The following is a 19,094-nucleotide window of genomic DNA, read 5'->3' on the forward strand; positions in this document are numbered from 1 at the left end:
GCAGGGAGCAACGTAGAGATCAACCTCAAAAGCCTGTTTTTGTTGGGAGGACTGGATTTCATTAATTTATGAGAAAAGGTCCAGCCAGCAATGCCGGACGGACTTCCGAACAAGCTCTATCTGATTAATGCGATACGTTTATCTTTTCTTCAAAGAGAAAATGGACTAACAGGCAAGCACCCTTCTTTCTATTATTTTTTTTACTTGGTTTAAATTGTTGCAGCAAAAAGAGATTTGTCAAATGAATCAGCTTTAAAGAACTTCTGGGTGAGCTATAACTCTTCTCTGTTATTCACGAAATTAACAGCTTATCTCTGTTTCTATTGCAAAAAGCTGTCCTGGAAGTGCATTCTAAAGATATAAACAGAAGAGGGATTTCTATTCCGAGGAGAAAAAAATAAAAAATATGAACTTTGGAACATTATATTGTCTGGGACTATTCTCTTTTTGGTCTATTTTATTTTGACGAATCTGCTTCTTCACGACGCCACTAACTGTTTTGATGCTGGGAACTAAATTTGTTTTGTGTTCTTGAACATAGAGAGATAAGGCAGGCTGCTCTGTTTATACTGTGATGTCATCAAGCCTGGAATATTAACCCAATTGTTGCTGAAATAAGAAGTGGTTCTTCTTTATTTTTGTTTTGTTTTGTTTTTGTGGTTTTAAAAATGGCAATCAAGAAAGTGGCTGAGAATCTGGAAGTAAGTATGTTTCAGAAAATAATGGATGAGATTGAGATAACGAAACAAACCCTGCGACAGGGCAGTAAGGAGCTGAAAATTGAACTGAGCAAAATGACACAGGAGCTTAAAGAAATAGGGGATCCTGTGAGAGAGGAGAATGAGATCAGAGATGAGAAAAGAAAAAATAAAGGGAAGATACAAGCCCTGGAGATTGGAACAAATGTGGAATTGGAAAAAGATCTGGAGTTTATGGATATTAGAAATAAAATCTACTGTTTGGAATTTAACGTTATCTCTGAAGAAATTAATGAAGATATTAGAGATAAAGTTATCAATGGCTTGGATAATTTTCTGGACTGGAATGACGTGATGGAGCTTGATATAGAGAAAATCTATGGAATTAACTGCAGCCATGTGACAATGGAAAAACTCTCAAGAGATGAGCCAGTGCATTTTGTAAAAAAGAAGAACACAGATATGACTTTACAACAATATTTCAGCAACTTATTCAGAATCGATGGCAAGAAAATATTTGGGATAGAGGAAATTCCCATCAGACTCTTATTATATGACTATGGCTATGACAGCAAGATTATTATGGAATACTGATAATGGAAGATTGGACACTGAAATTACTGGACTTAACAGGACTATTGAAGATGGAAGATGGAATTAATATGGATAATGGAATAATGGCTATTGAAATTATTGGACTTAACAGATTTGATGAGATGGATTAATCGATATGTTTATTTGGACTATGGTTATGACAATAAGATTATTATTATTATTAACGAGATGGATTAATCGACATGTTTATTTGGAGAAAAATTGATAGATAGATTTCTTAAAGAATTGAAACCTCTCTTTGACTTTTTGTGGAAAGAATAAAGTCATGTTTATGAGATTTGATGATTAATTAAGATAACTACTGGAGGAAAGTGATTTTATAATATAATTTAAGAGACAGGATTGTTATATATTGTAGACCTACAACTGATTTGATCTGCGACAAATGGGAAGTCAACATTTTATTTTTTTGTTTAATCATTTTTGTTTTGTTTTGTTTTTTGTCTTTGAATGTTTTATGATTTTGTTTTGTATGTTTTATGAAAATTTGAATAAAAATTATTGTAAAAAAAAAAGGAAAACTGAGACCGATAAAAGTCTGCCCCCTTTTTTTATTTAATAAAATTTAGATAGTGCTTGAATGTAAAGACCTCTGAGCGGTTAATAGGTGGTTGTTTTGTCCCACGGCAATGTCTGATGCTGGTGTTCTTCATGACCAGTTAGTAATTTACTTAGAGGGTCGTTCCAGTTTCTTAATGACTTTGCACTTACATGTCAAAAGAATTAGCCAGTTCTGGCCAGGTGGAGCTTGCAAAATAAGTATTAACCTATGGATCTATATTCAGAAAGAAAAAAGTGGATAGCTGTTTACACAGGGTTTACTGTGGAAGGCATTAAATCCCAGATATGCTAGGTGGCACTGTTGTGACTTGTGATACATCAGAATATAGGGGTTTGTCACATAAGGCCTATGCATGCATGTAAATACCTCAGTGAGTACACTCTTCTCCCATGATATATCTACTGTGAAAAAAGTGGTGGAGAGATCCTGGAAGGAAATCTATGTATAGAGGCCAGTATGTACATAGGTCTTGATTCTCACTAAATATTATACACATGGTGAGGGTGGGTACATCCTCACTGCTGAACATCACATTATGTGTGTATAACGTATATGGCCAGGAGCTATGAAAGCTACCCTTTGCACATAGGGAATACACACATGCATTAAAATATTGAGGGGGGAAATCCATAAGGATATTGGTAAGCAACCAAAATATTGTGTTAGTAGCAGTCAGTGGAAGCTTCTCTTCATTTGGGGGCTCTAATATGCAACAAATTAAATTTACGGAACCAGAGTTGCTGAAATGTGGGAAAACATTTTGAAGGGAGGGGGATTTGCTGTTTCCCATTTTGAAAAGCACAGGGGAGAAGTAAACTAAAGCAGAGATGCCCTTAATATCCTTACTGCAAACCCATTCTCATGCTGGCTGAGTTTCTGCCACAATGGCTACACATGCTCTTGTGCAACCTGAGTCCTGCCTCACCAGCTGCCCTTTCTGTACTCCCAAATTCATTACCAAGAAGTTAATAATGTGTTATGTTGTTAGACAAGAGCGGAGCGATTCCAGCCAAAAACAGAATTTAATCAGAATAACTTGCATGGCTCTGTGGAACAGAAATCCGGCAGTGCCATGTTTTTGTCCAGTGCTCACAGCTCAAGCCCCATCTGCCCTATACATTTAAACAGCCATGGCTTCCCACCAAAGAGTCCTGGGAACCGTAGTTGGTTTTTTTTTTTTTTTTTTTTCAATAATTTTTATTCAAATTTTCATAAAACATACAAGACGAAATCATAAAACATTCAAAGACAAAAAACAAAATCAAAAATAGTTAAACAAAAAAATAAAAAATAAAAATAAAAATAAAAATAAAAAATAAAAAATAAAGAGTAAAATATTGACTTCCCATTTGTCAAAGATCAGATCAGTTATAAGTCTATAATATATAACAATCCTGTCTCTTAAGTCATATTATAAAATCACTTTCCTCCAATAGTTATCTTACTTAATCATCAAATCTCATAAACATTACTTTATTCTTTCCACAAAAAGTCAAAGAGAGGTTTCAATTCTTTAAGAAATATATCTATCAATTTTTTTTTTCCAGATAAGCATATCGATTAATCCATCTCATTACTAATTATGATAATCTTATTGTCATAACCATAGTAAAAATAAACATTTCAATTAATCCATCACATCAGAATCTGTTAGGTTCAGTAATTTCAGTAGCCATTATTCTATTATCCCTATTAGTTCCATTTTCCATCTTCCATCTTCAGTAGTCTTGTTAAGTCCAGTAATTTCGGTATCCAATCTTCCATTATCAGTATTCCATAATAATCTTGCTGTCAAAGCCATAGTCATATAGTAAGAGTCTGATGGGAATTACCTCTATCCCAAATATTTTCTTGCCATCCATTCTGAATAGGTTGCTGAAATACTGCTGTAAAATCATATCTCTGTTCTTTTTTTCAAAATACACTGGGTCATCTCTTGAAAGTTTTTCCATTGTCACATGGCTGCAGTTAATTCCATAGATTTTCTCTATATTGGGCTCCATCACATCATTCCAGTCCAGAAGATTATCCATGCCATTGATAACTTTATCTCTAGAATCTTCATTAATTTCTTCAGAGATAACATTGAGTTCCAAACAATAGATTTTATTTCTAAAGTCCATAGACTCCAAATCTTTTTCCTGTTCCACGTTTGTTCCAATCTCCGGGGTCTCCTCTCTCACAGGGACCCCTGTTCCAGTCTCCAGGGTCTCCTCTCTCACAGGGACCCCTGTTCCAGTCTCCAGGGTCTCCTCTCTCACAAGGACCCCTATGTCTTTAATCTCCTGTGTCTCCAAACAATAGATTTTATTTCTAAAGTCCATAGACTCCAAATCTTTTTCCTGTTCCACGTTTGTTCCAATCTCCGGGGTCTCCTCTCTCACAGGGACCCCTTCCAGGGTCACCTCTCTCACAGGGACCCCTATATCTTTAATCTCCTGCGTCATTTTACTCAATTCAATTTTCAGCTCCTTACAACCCTGTCGCAGGTTTTGTTTCGTTATCTCAATCTCATCCATTATTTTCTGAAACATAGTTATTTCCAGATTCTCAGCCACTTTCTTAATTGCCATTTTAAAAGAAAAATATAGGAAAACCACTTCTTATTTCAGCAACAATTGGGTTAATACTCCAAACTTGGTGACATCACAGTATAAACAGAGCAGACAGCCTTATCTCTCCATAGTTAAGTAAACAAAATGCAGTTCCCAGGATCGAAACAATTAATGGCAGTCGTCAGGAAACAGATTCGTCAAAAAAAAATAGACCAAAAAGAGAGTAGTCTCAGACAATATAATATTCTTCAAAATAAAAATCTGGAATAGAAATCCCTCTTCTGTGTATATCTTTAGAATGCAAATCCAGGACAGCTTTTTGCAACAAAAATAGAGATAAGCTATTAATTAGTGCGTAGCAGAGAGAAGTTATGGCTCCCCAGTGAGATGTCAAAAACCGATCAATCTGGCAAATCTCTTTTAAACAGCAACAATTTAAGTCAAATAAAAGAAAAATATAGAAAGAAGGGTGCTTGCCTGTTAGTGCGTTCTCTCTTAGAAGATAAGGTGAACGTTCGCTTTATCAGATAGAGCTTGCTGTTGAAAGTCCGTCCCACCTTCGTCGGCTGGACCTCGTCCCATAAATTAATGAGATCTGGTCGTCCCAACAAAAATAGGCTTTGAGGTTAATCTCTTCGTTTCTCCCTACCCGGGAGAAGTTTAATCAGTCAAAAAAAAAGAAAAAACTGACTGATATATCTGAATAAGCTTCTTTTGAGGCAGGAGCCCGTCTCAAAAGCAGGCACAGGCTAAGTCACCCTTCCCGGAAGTCCGGGAACCGTAGTTGGTTAAGGGTGCTAAGAGTTTATATGAGACCTCTATTCCCCTCACAGACCTACAATTTTCAGTGGTTTAACAATCAGTCCTTCTTCCCAGGGGACTCTTGGAATTGTAGTTTTGTAAAGGGAATAAGGATCTCCTACTGTCTCCTGGGTGTCAAGGGCCAGCTAAAGATCATCCCCACAGTGAGTGGCTCAGGGGTTAATGTGCCCTGCCACTTGTGCAGCCATGGGCAAGCTGCATAGTCCCAAGGAGCCCGGTTACCTCCCAGCTGGCAGTTGTGGACAAGGAAGGGGCTGGCTTGTGCAGCTGTGGCAAGCTGAGCATGCCCTAGCCAGCTGGAGAGGACTAGCCTCAGAGGGAGGCAATGGTAAACCCCCTCTGAATACCGCTCACCATGAAATACCTATTCATAGGATAGCCATAAGTCGGCATCGACTTGAAGGCAGCACATTTCCATTTTCCCAACAACTTTCAGCATCTTTAAAAAACCACAGATCCCAGGATTCTTTGGGGGAAGCCAGGACTGTGGAAAGTGCTATAGTAATGCTTTAAATGTATAGAGCAGATGTCATACCATTTACAACAGAAGAAATTCTGAACTTTGATTCACAATTTAGCTTACAAAAAGAAGCTAGCCACCCTCTAAAAGGACAATGCAATAGAAGTATAGAGAGCAGGTGTATTACAGTTGTTAGAGCAGCCTTTGCCAACCAGGTGCCCTCCAGATGTTTTAGACTACACCTCCCATCAGCCCCAACCATACTGGCTGTTGTAGTCTGAAACATCTGAGGCCACCAGCTTGATGAAGTGTCAGCAAGAACTCGGGAGTCTCAGGTTCAAATCTCCCCTCAGAAATAAAGCTTGGCAATGATCTTTATCACACTCTCTCAGCCTAACCATTTGTCCACATGTTACATTTTTATCCCTCTCTCATTCCAAGTAGCTCCGAGTGTGTAATTGTTCCTTTTCCCCATTTTATTCTTACAACACATATTTCCTCACACAGTTGTTCTCAGAATTAAATGGGGAAACCACTTACACTGCCCTCAGCTTCATGGAGGAAGGTGAAGAGACAAAAATGTAGCAAGTAAATAAATAAAATTAATGTTTTGCTTCCTAAGGAACATTAAAACTCCTTGCTAAAAACTGGGGTCCATATAAACTTGGGAAATAGAGTAACAATGGTGGTGACTAACCATGATGAATGGCATGATGAATCAAGAGGACGAATCTACAGCAGCCCTCCCCAACCTGTGTCCACCAGATGCTTTGGACTACAATTCCCATTAGCCACAGCCAACACAGCACTGGCTATGGCTGATAGTAGTTGTAGTCCAAAACATATGGAGGCTGCCAGGTTGGGGAAGGCTGCTCGAGGGTGCATACACCTTATTAGTTTTGCATGGTCACTTTGGTTCACCTTTTTGTAAACATTTGTGAGTGGGGGTAGAAGAATAGGAATTTCACCTGAAATCACAGAACTGAATAGTATTGCAGTCTGGGTTATGACAGCTCTGATTCTTAAAACTTTATCATACTACAGAGGACTGTCTTGGTTTGTTTGCAAGTCACCACATGGGAGGCTGCTTGAAAGGCTTCCGAATGCAATTTTTTCTGCCCTCCAGTGCAACTGCACTGTGCTTCCTAATAAAAGAATGATAAGATGGAAAAAAAACTGCTAGGTACCATGTAGGGGCTGAAAGATTTGCACTATTTCCTGCCTTCATGGAAGAATCATCAATGTATGAGGCTGGGGAGAAGGATAATGGATGAGATATGGTGAAAAGCTGGTCCTTAAACAGTGCGATCCCACTGATTCTGTCAATCTTATCATTCTAGCAGCAATTTAGCCTTGTGTGATCTCATCTGCCTGGCTAGACTCTGACACAGAATTGTATTAACAGTGAAGCATATAATAATGCTGTATTCACCCAGCATGGAATCTAACCAGAAGAAGACCCAATAGTAGAAGAACCAGAACCACCACTAGTATCTAGGGAAACTGGATTAATATCAGATGGAACCTTTTCTGATAGTCAACTAAGACACTGAAAAGATATTCCAGCTGTTAAGTCTAGTCCAATAAGCACTGTATAGTGTAGTGGAGAAAGTGCCAAACCTGGACTGGGACTATTTCAGTCCAAAACTATAATAAGCCATCAAGCTGAGTTACTCAAAATGTGTAGACCCTTTAAATGTGTGCATGGTGGCTGCTTATGCTCATACCATCCTGCCAGCCTCTGGTCTGGCTGCTATAAATGTGTTGGACATCGCCGTTGCACAGGAGTTCCAAGTGAACAATATGCATACCTCTGTTTTGTGGTATACAGCTTGCAGGTTCAGGTTCAAGCCCATGGTATCCTAAACTTGAAGCCCCCAAAGCAAATGTGACATCCAATGTGTGGATGACAAGCAGAGACTGAGAGGGAGGAATGAGCACTCTATGGGCACAGGGTAGGCTAGTGAAATCCTATTCCCCCTTTTGCATTTGTATATTCCAAATGTTTACTCTGAACAGAGCTCCTGTCTCAGGTTAGCTTGTCTTAAAAGGGTTGCTATGAACATACACAACAGATACCCCTTCCCATCTATGCCATGCTTAAGCTCTTGGAAATAAGAGTGGGGTGTAATTATAACAATTGATCCTGGGCTCCTTCTGGAAGGAATGGCGGCATATACATTTAATAAATAAATAATAAATTATAATACTGAATCAAACAGGCAATTAATGGTGCAATTCTATCCATGTCTAACGCCCATGAGTTTCAATGGGCTTACTCCTAGGCAAGGAAGTATAGGAATAGCCACTAAGGCTAGCCATGTTACTTTGCCACTGATATTGGTTACCCATTCAGAACGCTGTCTGGACCAGGAAAATGGAGCATCATCACAGCAACGCTGCGACTAGTGTGCGCCTTATCCACAGAGTACATGTTATGTTAGGAGTTTGGTACTGTCTTGTAACTTATTATATTGCTGTACATTTGAAAGCTCATATATCTTTGTGATACGTGGTGCAACTAGCTATAGAACTGAATTGTCACCACAGCATATGCCTTGTCCTCTTCTTTAAAAGTACTAAACCTGCTTTACTTTAGCAAGGGGGGAAAAGGGGGAAAGTAGCAAATGACTGCTAATGTTCCAACTTTACATTCATACTTATGCTTCAAATTATTGGCTAATGTGCTTCCCTTATTCTTTGAGGGTAGCTTCTCTGCTAGAGATCATTTTCTCAGCCTGGCTGCTCAGTATGTTAAATTATTTGTCACTGGAGTATAATGTGAGGGGAAGGGAAATGGCGGGGGAAGGAATGAGGGAGTTTTCAACCACCTCGAGGACTTCTTTCTCAGGTAGCAACGAGATCAACCCAATTTTTAGAAAAAGCAAAGGAGGCAGAACTCACATCCCGGGAGAATGCAAAGTAATTACAAAGCAATTAAAACGTATAATGTATAATGGATGACCTGAAAGACAATGCCTGTATACAGTTAGAACAGAATTCCTTGAGTGAATTAAAAGGCACTAACACTAGCAAAGTAAAGCACTAGCAAAAGATTTCAGGGTGAATTAGCTGAATTGTTAAGTGGAGTACTGTTTGCTGACATTCAGGTTAATCACATGACCAGTCAACTGCATTCATTTGATAACACCCACACAAGCACACCACAGTGCAAACACTCTACAGTTACACATGAAGAGGTTAATTAACTCTTCTCATAAAGCATGCACTTTGTGCCCATCAAACACAGCGAATATCAAAACTGCTAAGCTATTTGTCAGTGCGGCACAGTTTAGACCAAAATTTGTGACTCATTATTCAAAATACAGTGTGAATAACATAAGACACCAAATAAGGAACAAGCTAGCTCTTAGCACTCCAAATGGAGTCAGGGTGTGGAGGTTTCCATATGTGCAAATGGGTCATGGGATCCAGTGCCACTGGCACTGACACCTCCTTTCATCTCCCAGGGCAAGGGCCATGTCTTACTGGTACAGCATCTGCTTTTCATTCAGAATGTCCTCTGCCCATCACTGTTGCCAGCACTGAGCCAGAAGGACCAATGGTCTGGCTCAGAAAAAGGCAACTTTCTATGTTCCTAATGCATGCATATGTAGGACTGAAACAACATACACATATTCATATTCATGTAGGTATGTAGTTGATAAATAATTTTCTGATTGGTTATAGGCGTTCAAGTCAAGAGGGTTCAAGAGACCCAGTGCCTGCAGGAGGAAGGGGAACACCACCATCCCTTCCAGGGAAAGAGAGCCGTTTGCTGCTGCCTGCCTGCCTGCCTGCCTGCTTGCTGCTGCTGCTCGGCTACCACCACCACCACCCTTTCCTGGTTGGACTTCTGCTCTGCGGGGGTCACACCTTGCAGGCCCAGGCCCCAGGTACTCAGCCAGCGGTGGCTGATTTTTCCCACCTGTCCCTTCTCTGGAGGGGATACATAAGCCAGCTGGCTGAGGTGGCTCCTGCTTTGTCTGCCTTTTTCTGGGTCTGCAGATATGTGCCTGGGAGAGAGGACTCAGAGCCAAGTGGGGAGATTTGAGGGGCCCCCAATTAGTGTAGTGATGGGTAGAGGGAGATATGGCATTGTGAGGAGGACTTGCCAGGTAAGGGGAACGCAGCCCAGGCAGTTAATGGCTGTGCCTTGTTCCGGTCCTCCCCCCACCCGCAGGTTTGTTGGTTGCCCTATCAGCCAGCTCTCAGGCCTCCGGATGCTGCTGCTAAATGCCAAATCGGTGCATAATAAGATCTCCCTCATTCACAATTTAATTGTGGATGAGGCAGCCAATCTGGCATGTATAACCGAGACCTGGGTGGGTCAGCAGGGGGGAGTCAGTCCCAGCTATGTCCACCAGGTTACCTGGTTCAGCACAGGGTAGACCTGAGGGTCAGGGAGGGGGTGTTGCTGTGGTCTATAAGAGCTCCATCTCCCTCTGCAAGCACCCTGTCCATGTGACTACTGGTCTGGAGTGTTTGCACCTTATGTTGGGTCAGCGGGACAGACTGGGGATTCTGTTGGTGTACCACCCACCCCGCTGCCCAACAGACTCCCTAGCTGAGCTGATGGAGGTGGTCTCGGGTGTACTGTTGGTTCTGGGGGATGTCAACATCTATGCCGAGGCCACCTTATCCAGGGCAGCTCAGGATTTCATGGTCTCCATGACAACCATGGGACTGTCCCAATATGCCATTGGCCCAACACATGTAGCAGGGCATACTCTAGATTTGGGTTTTGCATCTGGACATGGAGTTGGTGATCTGAATGTGGGGGGCCTTACATCAGTCCCTCTGTCATGGACAGATCACTGCTTGCTGAAGTTTAGACTTACAGCGGCTTTTCCCCTCTGCAAGGGTGGAACCTATGAAGTTGGTCTGCCCCCAGAGACTAATGGATCCGGATGGTTTCCAAAGGGCTCTGGGGAGTTTTCCGGCTGATAGGGCTGGCGCTCCTGTCGAAAGCCTGGTTGAACTGTGGAATACAGAAATGACCCGAGCAGTTGACATGATTGCTTCTGAGCACCCTCTCCTGTGCAGAGCTCGTACGGCTCCATGGTATACCCCAGAGCTGAGAGCGATGAAACAATATAGGAGACGGCTTGAGTGCAGATGGAGGCGAACTCCTAGTGGATGCAATTATACACTGGTAAGTGCCTATGGTAAGCTGTATTTAGGGACAGTGAGGGCGGCAAAACAACAATATTTTGCTGCCACTATCAAATCATCAATCTGCTGCCCAGTGGAGCTCTTCAGAATTGTCCGGGGGCTATTACACTCTGGCCCCAAGGACATGGTAGAACCTTCTGAGGCCCACTGTAATGAATTTGCTAGGCACTTCCAGGATAAAATCTTTAGCATCCGCCAGGACTTAGACTCCAGTGTTATAGCAGGGGAATCAAGCGAGGTATCCAGAGCACAGCCTTGTCCCGATTTCTTGGATGAGTTTCAGTTGGTACAGCTTGAGGACATTGACAAGCTGCTTGGACAGGTTTGTGCAACCACTTCTGTGCTGGATCCTTGCCCTTCTTGGCTAATAAAAGCTAGCAGGGATGAAACAGTTGGCTGGGCCAGGGAAGTGATTAATGCCTCTCTGCGAGAGGGGGTGGTCCCTGGCTGCCTGAAAGAGGCAGTAGGGAGGCCACTCCTGAAGAGACCAGAAAATCTTAATAACTATAGGCCAGTAGCAAATGTTCCATTCCTGGGCAAGGTCCTTGAATGAGTGGTTGCAGGCCAGCTCCAGACACTCTTGGATGAGACCGATTATCTGGATCCATTTCAGTTGGTTTCAGGCCTGGTTTTGGCACAGAAACAGCCTTGGTCGCCCTGTATGATGACCTTTGTCGGGAGAGAGACAGGGGGAGTGTGACTCTGTTGATTCTCCTTGATCTCTCAGCGGCTTTCAATACCATCGACCATGGTATCCTTCTGGCTGAGTTGGGAGTGGGAGGTACTGCATTGCGGTGGTTCCACTCCTACTTGGCAGGTCGCCTCCAGAAGGTGGAGCTTGGGGAACGTTACTCGGCACCCTGGACTCTCCAGTATGGGGTTCCACAGGGGTCAGTTCTGTCCCCCATGCTGTTCAACTTCTACATGAAACCGTTGGGCGCGGTCATCCGGAGCTTCGGAGTGTTTTGCCATCAGTATGCTGATGACATGCAGCTCTATTTCTCCTTTTCATCTTCTTCAAGTGAGGCTGTCAATGTGCTGAACCGGTGCCTGGCTGCAACAATGGACTGGATGAGGGCTAATAAACTGAGGCTCAATCCAGACAAGACTGAGATGCTGCTAGTGGGTGGTTCTTCTGACCAGATGGTGGATGTCCAAGCTGTCCTGGATGGGGTTGCACATGTTACCAAATTCTTCCAAGCTACACAGGAAGTGGATTGGACTGTGAAAGACCAACCCAAATGGTTTTTGCATTTTGACCAATTTGTAGGGCAGTACAATATCTCAGAGAGGAGTTCAGGTCTCCTGCTCCCCTGGTGCATTCACTCTAGCTGCCCAATTTCCCTGTTTTTTAAAGTTTGATAGAAATAGCTGTGGGCTATAGGTACATTCTTAAACCACAAGGTTTTTTTGCCTATTAGTAAATAATAATAATAATAATAATAATAATAATAATACATTTTGCTGTCTAGCTCCTGTGAGAGTAATGGAAAGATAACCATTTGGATGGGATTAAATTCAGAGAAGGGGTCTGAAGAAATATCAGTGCTCAAGACAGAGCAACTGAAGGAAGTAGTAGGCAGTAGCTTGAAAATAAAAAGAACAAGAAAAAGAAAAAGAAATGGGTGGAGGAGACATCTAAATAAAAGAGGCAATAAAGAGGAAGTTGGAGTACACCAAAACTGAGGGCTGCTGATGGAGTGGATATGGGAAAGCAAGAAGGGAAAGGATTCTGGGCTAGGAAAGTAAAGGAGAGAAAACCCTGCTCAGTGTAATCTAGAACAGCCTTTGCCAAACTGGTGCCCTTCATTTTTGAGCCTATGAAACTTATTGCATCGGGACCAATCGATTATCCTATCTTACTAATGAACTGAGAGCATCTTCTTCAGCTGAGCTTAAACATCTTGCAAAATATAAACTGAGAAAATCTTTGTAACATTTATATATTGCAACATGGAACATTTTTCACTTTCATTAAAGCAATCCAAATGAAATCGTGTAGCAAGCTCTAAGACCTGAAACAGATAAAACTAATCAGTCTTACAGACTGATCAAATCAACGTTTATTCAGAAGTAAGGATTTCATCCTTAAGAGTGTCCTTTAGTACCCAGTCACGTTTTATATTTACTTTCTAGTTACATATACAATAGTGTGTCTTTGAAGATATTATCCCTATAACGGAGAATAGTCATCTGTTCTATATACAATGTGGGCAGAAGAAATTGCTTGACAATAACAGGGTCACTTCCATTAGCAACCAGAAATGTATAATGAAGAGATTGTGCAGCTGGAACAGCCTTGCAAATCAGTATACAGAGTTATTAGCCCACACCATTTTAACTAACTTTCTCTGCCCCATGTATAAATAAACTTTTCAACTTCCAGAAAATGCTGTGATATCAAATCCTAAGAAACTATAAGTTACAAAGGGGGGGATGAGCTATTGTAGAAATATAGGTGTATGTGTTTTATATAAAAGTATTTTTCCTACTTTGAACAGTGGTGTACCAAGGGCGGAGCGGTGGGAGCGATCTGCCCCAGGTTCAGGCAATAAGGGGGTGCATTGTCTGAAACACGCTCTCAGCGCTCGGATCGGCTCATAAGGATGGACAGAGAGCCCAAGCGCAAGATTGCCCGCCTCCAAAGCCTTGAAAAACTGCTAGGAGAACGCGTGACAAGATCCTCGTCTCTCTCTGAAGAAACCAAAAGGGGGGAGAGGAGAGGCTTGATCGCTTCCACCTCACCGAGCTTGCCTAGTCATACACATCGCTTCAAGTTAAAGTTGAAACGGACTAGCCCCAGCGGCTACCTGTCTGGGGCGTTATATTAAAAAAGGAGTGTGAAATAAACGGTCAGGTGACCAAACAAGCCGATCGTTCCAGCCGGTGGGGAGAAGCTGTTGAGGAATGTGAGCCCGGTCAGTTTTGCCGCCCCAACAACGGCGGGGTGGGGTGCTACTAAGCCAAGGAAACTTTGTAATGGACTTTAAAAAAAAAAGCGTTCACGGTTCAGCAAAGGAAAGGAGACCATCACTTCCAGGGAAACCGAGATCTCTTGCTGCTGTTTACTCAAAAATGATTACACTTGTCCCCACTTAAAAAAAAAAAAAAAAAAAGTCTACCAGAACCAGGAGAAAAGGGGACTCGTCGCGTTTGGGCGTCCCTGGCGACTTTTACTGGGACGGTCTACAGGTATACTGTCGGTTGGTCACGTTGCACGTGCCAGAGGGATGGGAAACGAGTGTGTACGGGTCGGGAAAGGCCCCCACGCAAGCACGCGTAAGTGAGCAAGCGCACACACCCCGGAGTGCACCTCTCCTTGGCTTTTGGGGGGGGTGCGGGGGAGAAGATCTTGTCTGTGCGCTGGCCAGCAACTCGAGCCAAAGAGGCCACCCAAAAGCCTGGAGCCCCAAACCGGCTCGATCTTGCCTTGGGTGCCCTCAGCCCAAAACTGACGAGCCCCCACCAGGCAAAACTTCAACTGTGAGGGATTCTCTGCAGGCTGTTAACTGCATGCAAGTCAGACCTTTGCCCCTTCTGTCTCCTCACATCCTCTCAGTTCTCACCATCATCGACACACACACACAACCCAGCAAAGCAAATATCTACAACGCCTTATCTGCAGGTTGCCACTTTTTTCCTTTTTTGTACTGTAATATTTTATTTTATTTTTACTGGCATGATTATATAAAAGTTCAATAAAAGAAAATTTTTACTGTCTGCGTTTCTTTTCTGGCCATTATTATTATTCATTTCATTTCATGATTATTACTGAAAATAATTTTGTCGTATAGAGGAGGGGGTGTTAAAAAATGATCCACTCAGGCTATCAAATATGCTAGGTACACCACTGACTTTGAAATAATTTAAAAAGAGCAACTCCTTTATAAGTTAAAAAGCAGGAAAATGCATAAGGAAATTATGGTCATGGCTGTATAGAAAACAAGTATTGCCTACACCCGTCCATGTGTTCATTTTATTTATTAAATTTATATTGCACTCTTCCTCCCAAAGGGATCTAGAAACTAGGAACAACTGCAACCTCTCCAAACAGACACATATTTGTATTAAACGATTTATGTTTTGGAACTAAAGAAAATCTCTGTCTTCTTATGTAACCAGGAGTCAGCACTTTATTTGTTCCACCATACAGGACATCTGAACGGGACGGTGTAAAAGCTGGAACGGTACGGAACAGGCCGGAATGCATAAAATATTACTGAATAATGCTGGTCAACCCAGCCCACACAATTCTGGGAATGAGAAAGATTTGAAGGAAGATTAAAGCAAGCAAACAAACATATAAACCCTAGATTGAAAAATATAACAAAAACAATCATTTAGGAAGCAATCCAAACCCAAGATCTTTCAGGATGAGCAAAGTTTGGAATGGGTGGATTTTGGGCTAAGCCAGGGCTCAGCTGGGGCTATGTCCACTAAAGTCCCTCATCCCAGTTCATCCAGAGATACAAAGGCCTAAATCCTCCATCCCGGCTCAGTCAGCATTCAGCTGGCTTTGGCTCAGCTGGCTGAAATGAGGACAGGTTAAGGCCTGAAAAAGGGTCATGGTGGCAACAGGATGGGGCAGGGGGAAACGTACCATTCTGAACCCAGTTCAGCTCAGTCATGTGGCCTGGAGCCAATTCTCAAGAATAAGGCCCACGCTCAGCTGATGGTAGCCCCTCCCAGAGGTGTCTATGTGGATTTGGAATAGGCAGAGCTGGGAAGTAATTAGTTACAAAAACAAATTACTTGTAATTTATTACTTTTTTTGAGGAACGAGTTTACATTCTTTACATTTTGACTGCAATAGAAAGAAAAGTAATTTTATTACTTTTGAGGAGTAATTGTAATGTGTCCAGCATTACTTTTGGGCATTATGTTGGGGAGGGGAGCAAGGAAAGTCTTCTGGTCCTCTGATTTGTGGATGAAAATCATGTGCCTCAAACTGGACTTCTGTGCAGCAGCACTCTTCCCTCGAGGTCTGTGGGTGGATAGGAGGCGACGGAGAGCAAGACAGGGGTGGAGTGGAGAAAAGTATTGTTTTTTTAAAATGGACAGTGGTGGGGAAGAATGAAGGAAGAAAGGAGCCAGAGGGCAAGAATATGGATAAAGGAAGAGAAGGAGACAGCAGCAGAATGGAGATAAAGAACTATGGAGGTGAAAGATGATGTGTGTGTGTGTATGTGAATACTTTGTTTGCATTTGGCATGCAAAACAGCCTCCACCGCCCTCCATGGCTACTTTGCTGCATTTGCAGTGTTTTAACACTTTTGCATCTCGGGAAAATGTTTGCTTGGGTGAGTTTCCCTTAGTTGGTGGAAGGGCAGGGTCCGGGAGGTGGTTAAGTGAGAGAGATTATGATTGCTGGCTGAGTGTGTGTGTGTGGGGGGGTTGCATTTGGTTTGATGTGCAAACATCTGAGTAGTGGCCTCTGCCTCTCTTCCCGCCTCCCTCACCAGCAGAGAGACCACCACTGCTATCTTATGGATAAAAAAATTATTCTACTACCTCTGTGTGTGTATGTGTGTCCGTGTGTGCGTGTTTTTAATATTGTTTTGGCTACCACCATAACAAGGTGTCCCTGTGGGCCGTTGGGCTAGGGCCCCACCTGGCCGCCCTTTGGAGCCAGCCCTGACCAAGAGGTTTGGCCCTCCCCCTCAGTGCTTTTTGTCCCTCATGGTATTCTTAGCATTGCTAGGGCACAGTACTGCAGTGTCACCAGAACTAGCAAAGTAACAGTAAGTCTGACAAGTAATTCATCCATTGAACCCTGTCTTCTATCTGATCAGTATGTGACACAACATAAGGAAGGTGGTCAAAAGAGAACAGAATAATAAGCTGTTAAAAAAACACTTGATTTGGCTGAGCACAAAGTCTGTTTCCAGTTTTAATTCAGAATAAAAAAGTGAGCCTCAGCTATCACAACTTCAATTGCTGCTGGCTTTTGTATTCACTTCAATGGAAAGGGCACCTTCACATATACATAGTTTTGTGCTTGCATAACTGCTGTCTCCATTAAACTGCTTGTAAGTGTGGTCCACATGCTATATTAGCATTAGCGTGCCCATGGAATTCTGGATCAGGGAACTGGGCCCTATGAGAGAAAGTTCAAAGCCCTTCACATTGATCCAACTCTAGTCATGCAGCTTTACATGCATGTAGCTGCTACTTATACTTGAAATTTGAATGGGATACACATCCAAATGCACATCCAAATATGTATTCAACTGAAAGTTATACCATTACTTTGCATTCAGAAACTCATCTAAGTGCTCATCTGATTTATTGTCTATACATCTCAAAAACTGCAATTAGTAACATGGATTCTTCCATAAGCTGCTGTAAGTGGAGATAGCATTTTGCACTTTAGGACAAGCGTGTGTATGGATGCTCATTACTTACATTCAATGTGCAGCAATATTATGGTGCAACTAGGTGCAGGTGACTAAAACTGAGCCAGTGCACTTATTTACAAAATTGATCATAAGCAACTGCAAACCAATATAAACTTCGGGTGTTGTTGTTTTTTTAAAAGCAAATAAATTAAAATTGAGAGTATTATTCTAATGGAGCAATGAATGTTTCTTAAATGAAGTTATCATTGCTGAAGAAATTAGAACTATGTCTCCATTATTACTGCCTCTATGTAGGACACTTTTTTTAAAAAAATTGTGCCATACATAAATGGTTATAGATATAAAACATTACTATTCAATTACTTCAAAATTGAATGTTTTTTTGGGGGGGGCAAACCGTATTCAGTTTATTTAATACGTTTTTATTATACACTGTTTGAAGCAGCACACAAACTTTGCACTATGTGGAAGGAAAATTATAACATAAATGGGTAAAGCTGCATGACATTCGTATATACACTTAACTAGGAGTAAAACAAACACACATATGGCAGAGCTACAAGTATACTTCTGAAGGTAATTTCTATCACCAGTTCCTCTCATGAATATAACATTTTTAATATCGCAGGGAAGGCACTATCATTAGGCAAAGTGAAGCAGCCACCCTAAGCAGCTGATTTTGGGAAAAGGCAACAAAATTTGCTAGTTATTTAACTTATTTATCACTGCATTTTACTACTTAGAGAGAGGCCATTGTGAGAATATCTGGCTGTGTTCACACCAGGGCATTCATGGGTCTGTAGGTCATTGTTTCCATGTGCACAGTTGTGCACTTTTATCCACACATGAGCAAAAATTTGGAACACAAAACAAAGACTGATTAGGGGACCAGAGTTTGTGTTAAGGTAAATCTGGGGAAGGGGATTCCAAAATATATATACGCTCCAGGCCATTGTACTTAGTACTTTACTTGTATTCATTATAATCCATCTCCTACTTAAATTGTTTCCACTTTAATTACCTTATCCCAGTCTGCATCTGCACTGGAATTGTTTTTTAAGAGGTTTTGTTTGTAAGATGTTTTATATGCTTAGCGTTTGTTTGCCGCCTTGAGCTCCCTTTGGGATGTAAGGTGAGATATAAATTTAATATAACAATAACAACATTGATGAAGGAGGCTGTGGTAAGAGTTTGTTAAAGAAGCCTTTGTTAGACCCTGCAGATCTTAACAACTGCCATCCAGTTTCTCTCCTTTTTGGGCAAGGTGATTGAGAGACTAGTGGCTGCTCAGCTCCACATTTTCCTGGTTGAACTGGACTATCTAGACCCTTTCCAATCAAGCTTCAGGTCTGGTTATGGGACAGAGACTGCCTTGATCACACTGCTTGATGACCTATGCTGGGTATCAGACAGGAGAAGTGCATCCCTGTTGCTGCTGGACCTCTTAATGGCTTTTGATACCATCAACCATGGTATCCTCCTGGGCTGTCTAGCTGGGATGGAATTGGGAGTCACCATTTTATGATGGCTCTGGTTCTACCTTGCAGACAGGTCTCAGAAGATAGTGCTGGGAGACCACTGCTCGACCCCCTAGCTGCTGGCCTATGGGGTTCTGTAGGTTTCCATGCTGCTTCTCATACTTTTGAACATCTACATGAAACTGCTGGGAGAGGTAATCTGGAGATTTGGAGTACAATGTCATCAATACACAGATGACACACATCTCTATTTCTCTCTACCACCTGATTGCAGGGAGGGAGTGCTCATCCTAAACTGTTGCCTGGAGGCTGTGAAGGGCTGGATCTGGGCTAACAAACTGAAACTTAATCCAGACAAGATAGAAGTGTT

At 41.9% G+C, this 19,094-nt stretch overlaps 1 long non-coding RNA gene across 1 annotated transcript in view; it reads left to right on the plus strand.

Annotated features, from left to right (window-relative positions):
* LOC133385796 (uncharacterized) overlaps nucleotides 1-14,562 on the plus strand; it is a 38,400-nt gene extending 23,838 nt beyond the window's left edge. Inside the window, exons 2-3 of the long non-coding RNA XR_009762961.1 lie at nucleotides 9,403-9,608; nucleotides 13,389-14,562. This is a non-coding gene — a long non-coding RNA (uncharacterized LOC133385796). The remainder of the gene's footprint in view (nucleotides 1-9,402; nucleotides 9,609-13,388) is intronic.
* Nucleotides 14,563-19,094: the final 4,532 nt, after the last annotated feature.

This window comes from Rhineura floridana, chromosome 5 (assembly GCF_030035675.1).
Source record: "Rhineura floridana isolate rRhiFlo1 chromosome 5, rRhiFlo1.hap2, whole genome shotgun sequence".
In the NCBI taxonomy this organism is placed as follows: Eukaryota; Metazoa; Chordata; class Lepidosauria; order Squamata; family Rhineuridae; genus Rhineura; species Rhineura floridana.